This window comes from Pteropus alecto, unplaced genomic scaffold (assembly GCF_000325575.1).
Source record: "Pteropus alecto unplaced genomic scaffold, ASM32557v1 scaffold155, whole genome shotgun sequence".
In the NCBI taxonomy this organism is placed as follows: Eukaryota; Metazoa; Chordata; class Mammalia; order Chiroptera; family Pteropodidae; genus Pteropus; species Pteropus alecto.
Window position 1 is genome coordinate 2,232,109 of NW_006438113.1, and position 10,699 is coordinate 2,242,807.

Below are 10,699 nucleotides of genomic sequence, written 5' to 3' on the forward strand. Positions count from 1 at the left end.
AGCGAAAGAGAGAGAGAGAACTCGAAAACCAGAGAGGGCAAGTGCAAATGCGGTCAAATCTTGATAATTGTTGAATCTTGGTGATGAAATGTAGAGGTTCATTTCTAAATTTTTTTAATTTGTTTTTTTAAATTTAAAATTTATAAATCTTCTTTCAACTACTATATATTTCTATATATCTATATCTATATATTTATATCTATATATCTATGTCTATAGTTATATCCACATCTACACATATTTACAATCCTTGGAGAGATTAATCTCTTCCTTAGAAGGAATGCACGTGGCCAAAATACTCCAGTGAAATGCTTGTGAAAATCTGAACCTGCTGAAAACTCAGGTATTTTTGAAGGTGAATTTCATCTCAGGCAATTAATGTGTGGTGAAGAAATCAATGTATTAAAATGACATTTCCATAAAGCAATTCTGTACAATACCAGGCTTGTGACAAGCTCTAAGCAAGAAATGATTCCGCTGTCATGTACACTTAGGAAACAGCTGCACATGGGCTTCTGCTCAACAAGTCAGCATGTACATTAGCACCTTAAAGACTCTACTGACTCCTACAGAGACAAAAGAAAAAACACCCTGTTTATTTGAGAGACAGAGAGGAAGGAGAGGTCCAGGCATGGGCAGAGAATCCATCCATCCATCCCTCAGGGCCTTCTACATAAACCGGGCATTGTGCTAGGTGACTTTCCTGATGTCTACAATAGATCCTCACATTAAGCATGTTCACAGCACCCTGTGCTTTCCTGACTATAACATGTATAATGTTTTACTGTGACTTCTTGGTCAATAATTCATCTTTTCTGTCATATTGTGAACTACCCATGGTTAAAGTCTATATCTTGTGTTCATCACTGATAACTACTGCTGATATTCTTTTCACTTAACATAATTCATACCAAATTATGAATGCTCATAAATATTTGCTAGATAAATAGATGTGTTATCTCATTTAATCCTCAGGACAGCCACAAGAGCTATCACTCTCACAGTTTTATAGATGCGGGCCAGAGATATATGGAGCTAAAGTCATTTTCTTTAACTTTTTACAAGAAGTGGGACATCTGGCATTCAAAATCAGTTTTGTTGTGCTATAGTTCCTGCATACCTTCACTAATGAAGATTGTAAAGCAAAATTGCAACTGTTCTAAAGAATTGAGTAAAAAGGGGGGAAATACTAACTTTACAGTGGTGAAACTTATAGACATTCTGTTAACTAAAGTTAACATTGCCAATAACAATACCTGATTACATGATATTCTCTGATGTGATATGATGAGAGGTTTATTTCACTTCTGTAATATTCTTCCCCAAATCCACACTGCACACTCATCATTAGAAAACATTAGACAAACCTAAATTGATGGATGTTCTACTCTCAATACCTGACAAATACTTTTCAAAAGTGTCAAGGTCATAAAAGCAAGAGTGAGAAAATGTCACAGATTTGAATAGACTAAGAAGAAATGACAATTAAATGCAATATAGTATCCAGGATTTGGTTATAGAACAGAAAAGGAACATTAGTGAGAAATAGGGGAAATCTGAGAAAGTTTGAAGTTAACCATGTTGTATCGGTGTTTATTTCTTAGTTTTAATAATTGTAGTTTATGTACAATTTTAATATTAGGGAAGGGTATTGTTTTAGTTGCTTATTGTTGATATAACAAATTACCACAAACTTAAACAATATAAACCGATTATCTGACAGTTGGGAGACCAGAAGTCTGAGCTAAAATCAAGATTTAGACAGAGCTACATTCCTTCTGGAAGACTAGGGGAGATCTGTTTCTTTGCCCTTTTTTAAAAAATTGTGGTCAAATATATCTAACATAAAATTTACCGTTTTAACCATTTTTAGATGTACAGTTCAATGACATTAGTATATTCTCATTGTCAGGCAACTATCGCCACCATCCTTTCCAGAATTTTTTAATCTTCCTAAACTAAAATTCTGTACCAATTGCACAGTATATTTACTTGCCTTTTCCAGCTTCTGGAGACTTTTCACATTCCTTGTTTCATGGCTCACTTCTATTTTCAAAGCCAGCAGTGTAACATCTTCAAATCTCTCTTTTGCTCTCCAACCTCCCTCTTTTCCTAATGAGGACCTTTGTACTTACATTGGGCCCACTGGGATACTCCAACAATAATCTCCCCCTCTCAATATCTTTTGTTAATGACGGCTTCTAAGTCCCCTTTTCCATATAAGGTAATGGATTTACAGGTTCAAGGGATTAGGACATGGACATATTGGGAGAGGAACACTATTCTTCTTCCACAGTTATATAGGAATCCTCTGTATTATCTTTGACTTTTTCTATTAAGCCTAAAATTATTTCAAAATAATTTCTTAAAATACAGCAGTAATTGTATGATAACCTATGATATATGTAGATTGCACTAAAATCACAGATTTGTCAATTCTCAAGGTTGAATAGGAACTTAAAGATATTCCTGTTATTGATAAAATTTTGGAGAAATTAAAAGTCATAATCTGTGGAGTAATTGGTAGGGTTATCTAAAAATTATCTCTAGATGTCTTTCTCGATAATATATGACATTTAGCTAGCTAGGACAACCCAGTGGTAGGTAGACCAGGGTGCTATCAAAGTAATTGATTTAAAACCTGGATTTTACATAGCTTGAAAGAGAATTCTCTCCCACTCTCCTCTGGCAAAAATAAAGACTCTGGAAGCAGAGGCCTCTAATCTCAGGACATAACCAGGGTAGTACTCTCTGAAAGTATTTGATGTGCAGGGGACCACCTCCGAAAATGAATGTGATGAGTTTGGAAAGAGGAGCTGGGCAGAGTTAATACAACTTCAGAGCTTTCCAATAGACACAGAGAAAAGGAGGCAAAGAAAGAAAAAACAGCAGAACAGCTACGTGGAAGAAAAGTTCATTTCCCAAGCAAAGACCCTCTTACTATTCTGATAGTTGAGGGGCTTCTCCTGCCTGTCAGCCTGTTCTCTTCCCACAAACCTAACAAAATAGCAGCCTATGCAAATGTCTCTCTCACTTGTACCAAAGCCACAACTGACCTTTCCATGCAAAGAAGATGACTGTTGGAATAACAGACCCATCTCTACTCATAAATAAACAACAATTTAGGTGTATGGTAATACGATTTATGGAGGTAAAGAAGTTAAGGAGAATATTAATTTGGAAGAAGTGATGGAGATTTGAGGAAATGGGTAGAGAAAATCCAGAATTCTATTTTATATATGTTAATGTGGGTATAAGAAAACCTCAAAAATCAACTCTGGAAAAATAAATGCAACTTTTTTAAACTCTTCTCTCAAAATCAAAATTTGTCAGATTGAGTTGAAAACAAAATAAAAATATATGCTGCTTTTATAAGACACAAGCAAAGCCAAATGACACTGAAAAATTTAAAAAGATTATTCAAGGTTGTAGTGGCGGCATACAAATGAAAATAACCCAGAAGTAGCCATTTCAGTACCAAAGTAGAATTCAAGGCAAAATGCATTAAGTAGAGAAAAGGTTACTTTATACAGATAGAAAGTATAGCCTATGATGAAGACCCTAACAATTATGGACCTTTGGAAATGAATGAATTATACAGCTTCAAAGTGTAGGGCAAAAACCATTAGGAATGCAGGAGAAAACTGACAGAAACTATTATAGCAGAAGGCTTTTAGTGCCACCAAATGTCAAAGACAGATTAAGTAGGCCAGAAATAAGTAAAGGAAGTAAATAAACAAATAAATAAGGACATGGAGGTTTTAAACTATGTAATGAACATATGTGGAGAATTTTTATGGCCTGCGCTTTGAATAGTAATCTTAACCCGATCTCTCTTTTCTCCTGTTCACACCCTCCTCCCTCTTCCTTCTACTTTCAGTTCTCGATTAATTCTTTTTTAAGAAAGTGAAGAAATTGGAGTATACATACACACATTTTTTAAATTCTTTGAAAAAATATATGTGTGTGTATGTGTGTGTGTATATATATGTATATATATATATATATATGTATATATGTATATTCAAGTTACTTCATATCCCTTTAGAATGATGAGGACCAGATATAAACAGTTAAATAAGTAAGGAAAGAAATGTTCTAAGCCTGTGGAAGAAGTCCTTATAGCTAGACCTTAAGGGCACTTTTACCCTTGCCAGAAGCAGAGCCTAAGCCTTCTGGGAAATGGTTTTAGAACCTCTCTGTGACCCTGTTAATTCTATTCAAAAGGCACATCCTTCTTTGGCCACTGCTAGAGCTTTATAGATCAACAGTTTTTGACTTTAGCATGCAGAGGGACATTTTGTTAATATTTTAAACTTGTTTCACTTTGTTCACTCCTATTTGTAAGTTTCATATATATCATATAGGGATTCTGGACAGTTCTTCCCAATCTAACGCCTTCTCAGATGAGACCTGGGAAGATTTGTTTTTGGCATTTTGAAATTAGACAACTGTGAAGTTTGAGGAAACAGTCCTTAAGATCATCCTCTCTTCTGATACCAGTTGCAAGTTTGAGAGCTTCTCAAAACCACCTTTAGGTTTGATAATTTTCTAGAGGGACTTAGAGAACTCACCGATAACTTTTGTAATTATGATTTATTAAAGGAAAAGATACAGATTAAAATCATCTAAGGAATGAAGCATATAGGACAGAGCAGGAACAGAAACAAATGCAGAGATCCAGTTGTCTTCTCCCCGTGGAACCAGGCCACTGGTAATTATGTGTGACAACATTCACAGAGTACTGCAAACCAGGTAAACATACCCAAGTCTTAGTATTCAGAGTTCTTACTGGGGTTCCATTGTGCAGACATGATTGGTTGGTTGCCCACATGGTTGATTTCAGTCTCCAGTCCTTGTAGAGGTTGATCGATACTGCATGACCCAAAACTCCCACTCTATATTACCCTGTTGGTCTTTCTAGCTTGGAGGTCCTTACCCTAAGTTATATATTAGACTACCTGGCATGACCTGAGGCCTCTAGGTAAACAAAGACACTCATATCAGGCATGGTACCTACTTCTAGAGCTTTCCTGAACTGAATGTGAACCTCACCCTGGTGCTCAGGGACCTCTCAGTCCACTGTGGTACATCTGTTAGTGTTTGCATAGAACACAATTTGCCACTGCCTGTGAGCATGGAAGAGATACTGAGAGCCACCCTCACTACACCTAAAAGGAATTTTTACCTTATGACTTTGCCACTATAAATTCACTTTTAAAATGCAAAAATGTTAAATATTTACAGTTACTTATAATTTTAAAAATTTTAGAAGTCTCACTGTTCCACTTCCCCCGTGATAACATTGCATTTCTAGGTTCATTGTAAAACAAGTCATTTTCTTCTCTAAGCTTCAACCATGGGCCACACAAATCCTAGTGGGCACTGCTCAATTTATTAAATAAAATACTAGTATGGTATGTACAAAGCCCAGTACCCCACTCAGGAATCAGGCCCCAGTAAGTCAATAAAGCTCATCTTGGCAAGGCCCCTTAATTTTCAAAGCAAGAGGAGCCAGGGATAAAACCACAAATTTATTTCATCTTCCTCTCACATTGAGAATATCCTTCACCTCCAAGACACCCGCATTTACTCACTGTGTGGACTTGGGCATGTCATTTAACCTCTTCAGGTCTCAGTCTCCTCATCTATAAAATGGGTGTAATCCCAATCCCACTGAATTATTGTGATGATTAAATTGGAGAATGTATGTAAAAACACTGATCATATTATCTTATACATAGTAAATAATAAATATTAGCCTTATTCTTGTTGTTATCATTGTGCTGGTGGTTAAACTCAGATGAGGTTCCTAGACATTCGTTAATGCATTCTCAGCCACTGAGTAATTGCAACAATTTTGATAAATACAATTTAGTAGAAAAATGAGAAGCCTTAAGTAGTATGTCTAAAGGAATAAGAAAAAATATATATAATAATAAATATATATACCTATAGTTATAATACAATTAAATATTTGCTAACATATAATTAATATAGATATAAATATAAATATTATTTATTTATCTTTTTTTGGCGGGATCTCCTTAGGGCTCCAAAACTTAAAGTCCTCAAAATTGCTACTTCAGCTTCTTTTTAATAGGCTTTATATCAATGTGATTATCTTAGTATAGAACTGGGAGTGATTTTTGAGTTTTTTAAACTGGTTTTGTATGTAAGGTTCTGTCAAGCAAAGAATTAATGTAAATAATGTCTTTTCACCCTTTGTCTGATATTAAAGACCTTGCTATACCTCTGTAGGTGACAGATCAGGAGAAACATCTTGCTTTACCACCATTCTCTGCCAGACAAAGCAGCTCTGCAAACTTGTGACTCACACACACATTTGGCTCTCAGGTGTGTTTTAGCCTCAGAATGCACTTGAAAATATTTCACTTACCAGAATAAAAATCAGATTTCATATAATTAGTGAAGCTTGTTGTGGTGGTTATGGTGGTAGTTATTTAACGTAGTATACAAAATGTAGGAAAATAGATTCAGAAAACAATTTAGTTTTACATACATGCATGCATGCACGTGCACACATACACATATCTGTTATATCAAGAGTATTTGGTATACTTATATACTTTGACCTAGTAATTACACTTCTAGCACTGCATCCTCAGGAAGTATTTGTAAATATAAAATACTATTTATTTGCAGATATGTTTTTTATACTCTTACTTATTTTTAATAATGAATATTGAAAAAAACTAAATGTTCAGCAGTAGGGAAATTGCTAAGTAATTTATATAATTCCCATCTGCTGGAATATTATATGATCACTAAAGTTGTTTATAAAGAGCTAGTAATAACACATAATATAAAATAAAATGTAGGTAAAATAATAATAGTTATGAAAAAGTAACTAGGCAGAGTAAAACACTGGAAGAAAATTGGCTCAAATGATATTATTGCTTGTCTTTGGATAATAAGACAATGAGTGACATTTTTTCTCTTCCTTTTTGGTTTATTTTCTAAATTTTGTAAAATAAAGACATTTTAAAACACAACAATAGCCTTCGTTTAAAAAAAAAAATGAAGAGATGCAGGTGCTGGGCAACAGGTCAAAGACTGCAAGGAAATAACATTAAGATGCCCAAGGCTAAGGAAGTTGTGCTTCAGAATGATCCTAGTAAAGCAGAGACTGGGGCTCATAAGCCTAAAACACCAGGGAAGAGCCAAGAAAACAAGAGCTTCTGTTGAGATGACTGCTCTCCTGTGAGCCAACCTGAAGTACTTTCTCTCACAGATCTGAGAGACAGTTAACAAAGTTTCGAAGCTTAGCATTGCTCGCAAAATTGTGGTAAACCAAGATTTCTATACAGAAGAGAGTGTTTTACCATCCAACAGTTCGGAAGGCAGGTTTTTGGAGACAATATACAATGCTTTTTGGAACCATCTGAAAGAGCAGTTATCAAGTACTCCCCTTAACTTCACTTGTGTCCTTGAACTTCTAAAATAAATTAAGGAGATCTTGCTATTCCTGCTATTACTATGCCAAAACCATATTAGAAATGAGACTGAAGAAGCTCTGGATATGGATCTCCTAAAGCAGGAAGCAGAGCATGGGGCCCTAGATGTCCCTCATCTCGCTAACTACATTCTCAATTTGATGACCCTGCTATGTGCATCAGTCTGAGATGAAGCAGTTGCAGAAATTAGAGAGCATGAGAGATCCTGTGCAATCTTCCATGTACTGGGTCTGATGAAAATGGACATGGTAAATTATACTATCCAGAGCCTTCAACTCTACCTTCAGGAACATTCTGTTCAGGATGAACGAGCTAAATTCCAGGAACTCCTTGACAAGCAGCTTGATCTCACCACACAATAGCTAACCAAAGCAGCAACAGATATCACTACACAATCTCCAAGTTCTCCTGAGTCTCCCAGTTCCTCCAGCATGGCCTATTCATCTCCAAATTGAAAAGCTAACAACTCAGAGCTCCCCGGTCCCACAAAGGTGCTATACCGGGGTTACCTGAATCTTCTTCTCTGGGATCCTGATGATGAAGACTTCCCTGAGACTTTGTTGATGGACAGAATATGGCTGCAGGATATGGAGTCTCAGTTGCTGCAGTTAACCATCCTGTCCTCAGTCATGCTAATTGCCAGAAGTTTCTCTGGTAATGTTTTATTCGGGTCACCTGAATTTGTGGATAAACTGAAATGCATAATCAAGGCTGTAATGGAGGAATTTAACTCTGGGCCTGAATGTGAGTGAACATGTGTCTCAGGAAATCCACCGAGTCCTCAAAGACATGGACCTCAGTACTCTAAGCTGTTAAAGCACAGAGGCTTTTATAGGACAACTCCAGAACATCTGTAAGAAGGAGAACTGTGTTTGTATCATCACTGATAAGCAGATTCGTTTGTTTCTCAACTGCTGTTTGGTTTGTGGCATGCAGGAATCTCTGCGAGACTTCCCTGGAGGCCTTATTTTCATGGAGAGGGAGTTGGCAGAACTGTGCTGGAAGTTTGTTAGTCTTATGCATCACGATCAGCAGGTATGTAGCCCTTACTATGCTGAAATCCTAAAAAATATCATCCTTTCAGCTCAGGCATGAGAAACAGAAGAGGAGATTATCTGATAGTGCCAGCTATGGCAACAGAGACCCAGGAGAGAGGTCTCAGTAAGTTCCTGGGATAACAACACCTGTGGCCAGCAGAGGAGCCAGTCTTCTTCCTCACTGCAGCTAGGAAACAGGGCTGCAGGGCTCTAGCATGTAAATACCAACTGGCCCAGTCCCCTTCACTAATAAACTTCCGTGCTGCAAGAAAAATAAATAAATAAGTGAATGAATGAATGAATGAATTACAAAGAAAACTAAAGGAGATAAGGAAGAAAATGCAGAAGAAGACATTTATTCTCTCCTCTCTCCTCTTCCTGACCCTTAAAGGTCCTGACCCATAGACTTATCCTGAAGAAGGAGTGTATGTACTGTTGGTTGATTTCTTGTCACCAAAGTAGAGTGTCCTTTCACATCTGGCTCACTAAACTCTCAGTATCTGGACATCTGGGGTAGGATTATTAAAACAGGGTCTGAGTACTTAATAAACATTGAACTAACCAGAGTGAGACCAAACCATGCTGACCTGACCTCAATATTTTTCCACGAGAACTTTTAGTTTCAGTCTCCATTGCATATCCCTGATGCAAAACAAGATCAAAATTCCTTGTCACCTGCTAAATGTCAATCTTATTCAAACAGAAACTCAAATATTTAGTCTCTCAAATATCCCAGGACCCTCAAGACTGCAAATCTGTTCAGTCTATTGGTGCCTATTGCCAAAAATACAAACTATGAATTAAAGAGACTGAAGACAAACTCAGTAGTTCAAGAGCAAATCGGTATCTTTTGAGTGAACCCTACTGCTGTCCCTCAAGATAACCTTAAGTTTCTTGCCTGAAAAGCTGATATTTATCCCACGTTCACCTTCAAGCATCCCTTGGACTGCTCACATTTCTGCAAATTGGTGTCTATTTGTAGCAATTTGGTTTATCACTGGTTCAGAGACAATTTAGATCAGACTTTGGCAGGCTATAGTGATAGCAATCTGCCCCATTATTCTCCTTATGGAAGACACCTGCTTTATCAGAAAAGTACATGAGTTGTGGATGACTGAGTAAGAACACAATTAAGCTGTCACAGTTTCTACTGGACCCTGCTGGGCCTGGGCACAGTAAATCTCAGGGATTTCTATCTCTTACATTGGCCAAAGAACCTGTCCAGTCAAAGAATCCTTGTGCTTCTCTTCCCGCATTTGGTATCAGAAAATGTCTCTAAAGATCAGGACCTTTAGCAAAGAGATCAGGGCTTGAGAGCTCTATTGATAGTCTCTGGGATGATTATTTCATCCTCCATCCTTACAGAATCATACACCTCTAACCCAAGATGACTTTAGAATCAGCCTACAGCCAGAAGAGCTCCCAAAAGTCTCAACATTGCCAGCACAGATTGAAATAGGCTTCATGGGCCCCAGCCTTTCTCCAACTTGTGCATTTACCTAGAACAGAGGTTTATATCTATTGATGGCCAAGATAATAAAAAGAAACATATCGCATATCTCCTCAGTAGAGGATGACTACTCTACTCTATCTACTCTAGAAGTTGAGAGTCACATGTGAGATTTCCTGAACCAATAAATTATGTTTCTTTATCCACTGTGCCAGGCTTTCCCATTGAGAGCCATTCCAATTATGATCACAGAGAGCTTCAAGGGGAAAATAAAGAAGGGATAATTTTTGTCCTTCTCCACCAACTTCCAAACTACTCAAAGACTGTAGCTGCTCAGCCCCTGGACTATAAATTCCCTTTCATATGTGATGTAGTTTTGTGGAAAGGACACAAGCTTTGGTCCTGCACCCAGATGGCCACAGATTTGGCTCTGACCCTTAGAAGCTGCAATATCATGGGCAAGTTACTTAATCTCGGTATCAGGTACCACCTTACAACTTATAAGATGAGTTAAATAAAATTATATGCCCAAATAATCTTGTAATGTCTTAATAGGCATTAGTTTCTTCCTTTATCATATACCTAGTCAACAAGGTCATGCAGATTGCAGCTCAAGTGTCACCTCCTCAAAAGATCCTTCCCCTATCACCCATTCTAAAACACCCCCACTTAAAGTCACTCATGAGCACATCATCTTTTAAATTTTATTTCATTTACTCATTCATCTATATGAT

The 10,699-nt window shown here is 37.0% G+C and overlaps 1 pseudogene; it reads left to right on the forward strand.

Moving 5' to 3' along the window:
* Window positions 1-4,720: 4,720 nt before the first annotated feature.
* LOC102891542 lies at window positions 4,721-8,597 on the forward strand (annotated as a pseudogene).
* The last annotated feature ends 2,102 nt before the right edge of the window (window positions 8,598-10,699 follow it).